The 7125-nt window shown below is 31.9% G+C and overlaps 2 protein-coding genes across 5 annotated transcripts in view; one reads left to right on the forward strand and one right to left on the reverse strand.

Moving 5' to 3' along the window:
• Window positions 1-7125, reverse strand: part of LOC108966347 — a 115684-nt gene that overhangs the window by 32883 nt on the left and 75676 nt on the right. The gene's annotated exons all lie outside the window — the stretch shown is intronic.
• The window catches only part of LOC108966435, a 178051-nt gene that overhangs the window by 2685 nt on the left and 168241 nt on the right, over window positions 1-7125 (forward strand). For all 4 annotated transcript variants that reach the window (XM_018929338.1, XM_018929339.1, XM_018929340.1 and 1 more), the window contains exon 2: window positions 425-885. The gene's annotated coding sequence lies outside the window, so the exon portion shown is untranslated. The remainder of the gene's footprint in view (window positions 1-424; window positions 886-7125) is intronic.

The following is a 7125-nucleotide window of genomic DNA, read 5'->3' on the forward strand; positions in this document are numbered from 1 at the left end:
TCTTATCAAAGAATTTTACACTTTCTTCTCCTCTAATTCTAACGCTCTTCTGCATGCTTTGATATTGAGTTAGTTTGTTTCATTTAGTGTTGAAACATATAGATCGCCATAGAAAAACAAAAGGAGTTGAAAAGACATTTCTAAAACATAAAAAATATTAAAAATTATTAACAAAAACTATGTAAACAAAAATTATTGTAAAATAATAAAAAAATATGTAAAATAACTAAAACATCAACTGGGTTCGTTCATTCGTTCTCTATCTCTTTCTCATACTCAACTATGTACACTACTCTTAGTAAAAAAAAAAACAAAAAAACTATATACATTTTTCATAAAATTATGTTTCTTTGTTTGTTACTATTTATGCATCAGCAAGGTCCTCATACTAAGTAGCGTTAACTCAGTTCCTGTTCTTTTCCAGTTTCCAGTCGTTTGTTCTTTCCCGTGATTGGTTTGACGATGTAGTTGCGTTTCTTATCAATATATTTGTTGGTTATTTGACAATGCAAAAACAGTAAAGAAAAACAGAAGTTAACTCAATAATTACTCTTTCGTGATGTTAGTTGAATTGCCTGTACAAGTTTGATAAAAAAATAATTAAATTAAAAAAAAACATACATACATACATACGTTGTTCGTTCGTTCGTTCGTTCGTTTACACTACTGACAACTCCTGAATCCTTCTATATCTACTACCACTCGTTCTTAAACTTCTACATACTCGTTTAATTAAATACTCGTACTTACAACAAAAAAAAAAAATAATAATAATAATTCAAAACTAAAAATTAATAAATAAATCGTCTGCTTTGTATCTTCCTCCACACAAAAACGACGCTTACGCCGATCGCCGATCATACTCGACCGATTCGTGATTTAAAGGTGAGTGATTACAAATTTAGGATTATTAAAATATTACAAAGAACATATGTATATGTATATGTTTAACAGATTTTCAAGATTTCTATTTAAATTAATGGTTTTAAGAACACTCAAAAATCTTACTAATATTCAAATTCGCTACCTTTTATGAAAGATCCAAAGCAGTTGAATATTTGGAAAATCGTTAAGTGAAACAAAGAATTAAAAATATATTTTTTATTATACAAATATTTTACTTCCCTGCTCATGTGCGTTTACGCGTTCAAACATGAAAACTAAAATTAGGTTAGTTTCTGCTGGAACAACCAAATCTCTCTCTCGCCCTCTTGGGATATTCTCTGTCTCACTATATCTCCCTTGAGCCTTGTTTAACCCTCCCTCTCTCTCTCTCTCTTTTGTTCTCTTTCTTGATAATAAAGAGTGTATTTTTTTTTTTTATTTACATCTTTGTAAAAAAAAGTTCTTTAAAGGCGTGCTCAGGAAGTAACCTCGTCTTGATCCAAATTGCTTACAAAAGAAAAACTAGGAAAACGAAATCTCTCTCTCGCTCTAATGTGATTTGATTCTTTCCCTCTCTATTTCTCTCTCTTGAGTTAACTCTCTCTCTCCTGGGATTTGATCTTTTACCTTACTCTGTTTAGTCTTGTTTATCTCACTCTCTTTATTACACTATCTTGATACATACAGGTAGATGAAGATGAATTTTCCTAAAGTCGAAATAGATCAGATTCAGTCCATTTGGGAATGTTTCATCATGGAAACTGAATTTACTGACCTTCGTGCCAAAGATACCTTCTTTGCCCACACTGGCGTTATTGTCGCGATTTTGACATCGTGGCAGCACCCATAGTTGCGTTGCAAACGCTCGTTGATCCCATCTTTGGTCGTATCGTCTGACTCTTCCGTTGGGGCGGGGTCGTAAATCGGCGATATGTGGAAAAACTTCGCTTTGACAGGGAGACGGGGATTGTGAATAAACATTCGTCCATCGAGGTGAATGTCAGGACTAGGTTCTCTCCACCACAAATCAAACACCGAATTCGCGCTCTTTTATGACCACTGTAGTGCCACTAGAATATACTCGTCCCAGCCCTTGTCTCGTCCAACGCAATTCGAGGCCGACGGTGATGCCAGCCTTTACTCTTACGAGGACATCAACCAGCTGGGCAATGGCCAATTCTTCCCAATTAAGGGACCGAACATTCCAGATTTATGTTGTTAAATCGTAATCCTCAATGCATTTGTAGTGGTCGTCATCAAAAGGGGGTCTCCCATCCGAGTCTATTGTTTCCCTTTCACGCTTTTTTACGTGGCGGCTCTCAAACCCAACGCACATCCTGCTGAAGGATGTTTCGCCTTCTTACTTTAACTCGCCTTCAAAGGGATGTTTCTAGGCTACCCAGGGGCTAGTTGGTCTAAGACCGGAAGTCGTCAGTTGTTTAAGCCATATGAAAAAAAAAGAATCGTTCCGTGTCACTCCCAAGTGAATGACGCTCGGAGAATGTTCCTCATTTGCGTCAAGTGTACACATGACTCCATCCTTCTGATCAGTCCTATGATTCTATTTAGCCCTACGTTTATTCCTATAGACAATGTTCATTCAATACTAGCTTACAGATCCAATTACTATTTCTAAATTTGAAGATGTAGGTAAGGAGACTCGAAGCCAAGTTAGATCAATCTGCGACAGTTCCCACGTTACTCGGGCCTAACTAACCGGAACGGACACGATTTTTTACGGAGTAGCCGACTGTCCAATAGACGCCATTCCTAGAAATCAAGAACGTTTCTGCCGGGACAACAACAACATTTATTTGTAATGTCGAATGAAAGAACTGGTTTTTGGTAATCATTTCTCATGATATTGAGCTACTCACAAGATTCCCCACCTAAAAGGTCAATTTTCTTGGTTAACTTCCTCCCTTAATTGTATCTAAACAGCAACCCTGCGATTTCTCTTAACTTTAGAAGTGTTTAATCTCATCAAGCAACACCGAAAGTAAACAAATAAATGTCTTCTAACGTCTTCCATATCAGCCCAATCATAACTGTTATCTCCGCTTTCGGTTGCATATCGAAGCTTTTCCCTCAGGGGTTTACTAAGGGTCACAAAACCTTTTTTAGCCGAGCATCCGAACTTTAAACTACAATTTTGTACAACTTTAATTGCGTATATATATACGCAAATATGTGCAGAAGCTAGTTGACTCACCTCAAGTGGGAAATCCTTTACGTAAACGCTGGAGAGGCGTCGAATTGTCGCAAAATGGTGTCTGCTTACAGGCGCTCGGAGAGTTTACACACAACTACAGCGTTATACACACACACACACACAAAATATACGTATGTGTATGTATGTATATGTAGTATGTGTCTTCTGCTTGCGGGTAGCTCAGTTATTTATAGATTCTTGAACCAACAACGGCCACTTACACATACCACAATATACATATATTTTTAGCTCTAAGTACATAGCATATGTATATGTATGCATGTGTACTTTTGTGTGTGTCTGTTAACTATATTTTATATGCCATAAGCATTAGTTTGTGATTGTCTTCGCCAGCTTAGAAACGAGCGGGACCCTAGCAAATACCAGCGCACAGCCATTTCTACAAATATATACACGCACGCACATATAGTCTTACACACACACACTCGCATATCTAGCTCAAAGACAATTTTATTTGCGCTGGTCCGCTGTTGATGTCAGAGCAATGGAAATTTATTGCAAATTTGGTTTTATTCTCTTTTTCTATTTTTTCCATTGCATACTTTTAAGCTGGCTCAGCAGCAGGCGGTGAGCTATTTTGTGCGGTCGAAGGCGTTCTAACTGTATTGTGCATGCAATAACAAATATTTTACATGCGAAATTATTACACTAATAAAATAGATTCATATGTAAATGTCAATTATTTCTAAAAATTCGGTTAACACCCACATTCATTTCGGTTTGTCGGTTTTCGGTTTGTTTATGCCATAATTTTTTCAGTTATTGAGTTTCGAGTTATTGAGAATAACTTTCTTATTACTTTGTGGAAATATTAATTTTTTTTTTTGAATACTGAATACGGTCTTAAATATGGGTTACTTTTTAATATTGATACATTTTAATCAAACACTATAGTACCACAAAGAAATATTGCCTACATTTAGGATTGTAGCTAAGTTGTGCTTGCTTTACCGAAGTCACAAAAATTAATAAATTTAATATTTAACTATCTAGTAAAAAAATTTTACAATTTCTGGAAAAGTTGAGACTTGAAAGAAAGGAACGAAACTTCGTTGGAAGTTTTAAGTTAGTAAGGAAAATATACGAGTATGTATGTATATATTTTGTATAGTGGCTAGATGATCCTCAATGGCATATAAACTTGTAATTTTGTAATTATATATTTAGAATTTTCAACTGTATATCTAAATTTGTTTAATTTATTTGTTCGCATAAAAAATATATGCGACAAAAATTTTTCTGAAACCTGCTAAGTTTAATTAACGTATTGTACTTTAAAATTGATACTAAAAATTAAATGTAAAAAGAATTAAGGTGGCAGACTTTCTCAAAAACTTTCAATATGAACTTTCTTAGCTTTATTTCTTCAGTTTGATGCATATTTTGCACAATTTTATCAATTTATTATAAAATTTATTTTTAACAAGTGGCTACCCTTCTCTAAATACCATATATGCGACAAAAATCTTTCTGGAACCAGTTTAGTTTAATTAACGTGTTGTAATTACTATAAAATTTATTTAATAAATTAGATATAAAAAAATTAAGGTGGCAACTCTTCTCAAAAATACTTTCCATTTAAACTTTCTTAGGTATATTTCTTTAGGTTGTTGCATATTTTGCAATATTTTATCAATTTTATTATAAAATTTATTTTTAACAAGTGGCAACACTTCTTAAATTTTTTTGAATTTAAACTTTCTTAGATTTATTTCTTCAGTTTGTTACATATTTTGCAATATTTGATCAGTTTTATTAATTTATTTATTTTTAACAAGTGGCAACACTTCTTAAATTTTTTTGAATTTAAACTTTCTTAGATTTATTTCTTCAGTTTGTTACATATTTTGCAATATTTGATCAGTTTTATTAATTTATTTATTTTTAACAAGTGGCAACACTTCTTAAATTTTTTTGAATTTAAACTTTCTTAGATTTATTTCTTCAGTTTGTTACATATTTTGCAATATTTGATCAGTTTTATTAATTTATTTATTTTTAACAAGTGGCAACACTCATAAAATAAAGTTTTAAACTCTTCGTATTTTAATTATTTTATTTTTGCTTAAGAGCAACACAAGATATGTGAGTGTTTAAATGGAGTTTTTGTTAAACTTTTGTTTTATTTTATTTTTGTTTAAAATTTGTATATGTACTATATATATGTAGGTGGCAACCTTTTACTTTTGATTAAGTTGCAACTATTTTAAAAAAATATTCAGTACTTTGAAATATTTAAATTTTCTTCAGTTGAATATCCATATTTTAACATTTTTTTTGATTTAATGCATTAAATAAGATCTATAATTTAAAAATTCTGTAAACCCTCACTAAATGATGCCTTTAACTGTCGGCCTTATAAACTTTGTTAGTTTGATGCCCATATTGCAATCATTCTTTATAATATTAATTTTTTTAATGAAATTTTTTCGAACATGTGGCAACCTCCAACATTTATTTTAAGTTTTAAAATTGCAAAGGATGAGGAGTAACGAAGAAATAGCATTGATTTATTTTTTTACTGAAAAAATTTCAATTAGGTGGCATCCTTCAAATTTTTTTTAAAACGTTGAAACCACTCGTGTGCTCTGCTACGGGATAGGCAATCATCGCCATAAACTTGTTTCATCAATTGAAACGTTTCGGTAAAAGTTTTACCAATTTTAATACAAAATTTAATGTTGGCTCTTTGTTCGAAGCTCATTTTCGCACCATTAACACAAACATACTGACACTTAAAACGCAATAACTTCACTTACAATCGATGAAATATTTTGGAATTCTCACTGGACCATCGATAAAGATAGCATAGATTCTAATGCATCAGTCGATATATAGCTGCCGCCATCAGGAGGCGCTAGATTCAAAAAGTCCTATTTGGTTTGGAACGCGCCTTGTATTATATTGCTTCATGTGAAGTATTATCCACTAATTTGTTGTATGGCTAATAGGTGTGTTCTAAAATATTTTTTTTCCCTTTAGATTTTGTTAAAATCAGAGTAATACTACTGAACTAGTTAAAGTCATACATAAATTCTGGTGCTGACTGAAAGCTTAAAATACATATTTGAATTTGGAAATAAAATTTTACTCTAGTTATCCAAAATTGTCTATATTAGTTGTTCTATATGCATTTTTGTGGTCTGCACAGATCTCAAATTTCATTTTAGCCTTAAGATTTCTCAATCATAATCCTAATTTATATGTTATTAAGAACCACCCTAATACGCATCATAAATATTTATTTACTCATTTATCTATATTTTTTGTTTACCATGTACTGTAAGGGTAGCGTAGTCAATAATTATTTGTAATCTCAACTCATCCCCAAAAGTCACACTTCAATTTAGGGAAACTTTTTGCCCTGCATTTTTGCCCTAGAATTTTCTATTTTTATTATGTTTGGTTATTGTAACAAGCCATTTCAGTTTGGACAGATAATTGTATTAATATTCAATCAAGCTGAAATGTAAGTATGTGCGCAAGAAGTATTTATGATGACTCCTTTAACTGTATGTGTGTGAATTACATATGTGTGTGAGTTTGTATATGTGTTCTAAGGCTGAACGGTAAATATTTCATTCTTTGCTTGACAGCAACAGAGGATATCTGAGTGCTTAAATGCACTTTTGGGTCGAAAGTTTTTTTTTTTATAATTTCTTGTTCTGTTCTCTCTCTCACTCTCTTTTTTTGAATGAACAATATAATGGTCAAACTTTGTATATTATTAAATCAGCAAGCAATTTGCCTCAAATGAATTATATATCACACAAAAACCTATTTGTCGCAATAATCTATAATCAAAATAATTATAGGACAAATGTGGAAAGTATAAATTAAGGTGGTAACAAACATACTGCAAATATGTTTTAGGGGGCTGCGACAAACCTATAGATAATATATTAGGCCAGGTAAAGTAGATTTGCTTCGATTGTGAGGACAATTGTTTTCTTAACTTAAATTAAAAATAAGCAAATTTTTATTTAAAATAATTTTTTTATAAAAAA

This window comes from Bactrocera latifrons, unplaced genomic scaffold (assembly GCF_001853355.1).
Source record: "Bactrocera latifrons isolate USDA-ARS-PBARC rearing strain unplaced genomic scaffold, ASM185335v1 scaffold_16, whole genome shotgun sequence".
Classification (NCBI taxonomy): domain Eukaryota; kingdom Metazoa; phylum Arthropoda; class Insecta; order Diptera; family Tephritidae; genus Bactrocera; species Bactrocera latifrons.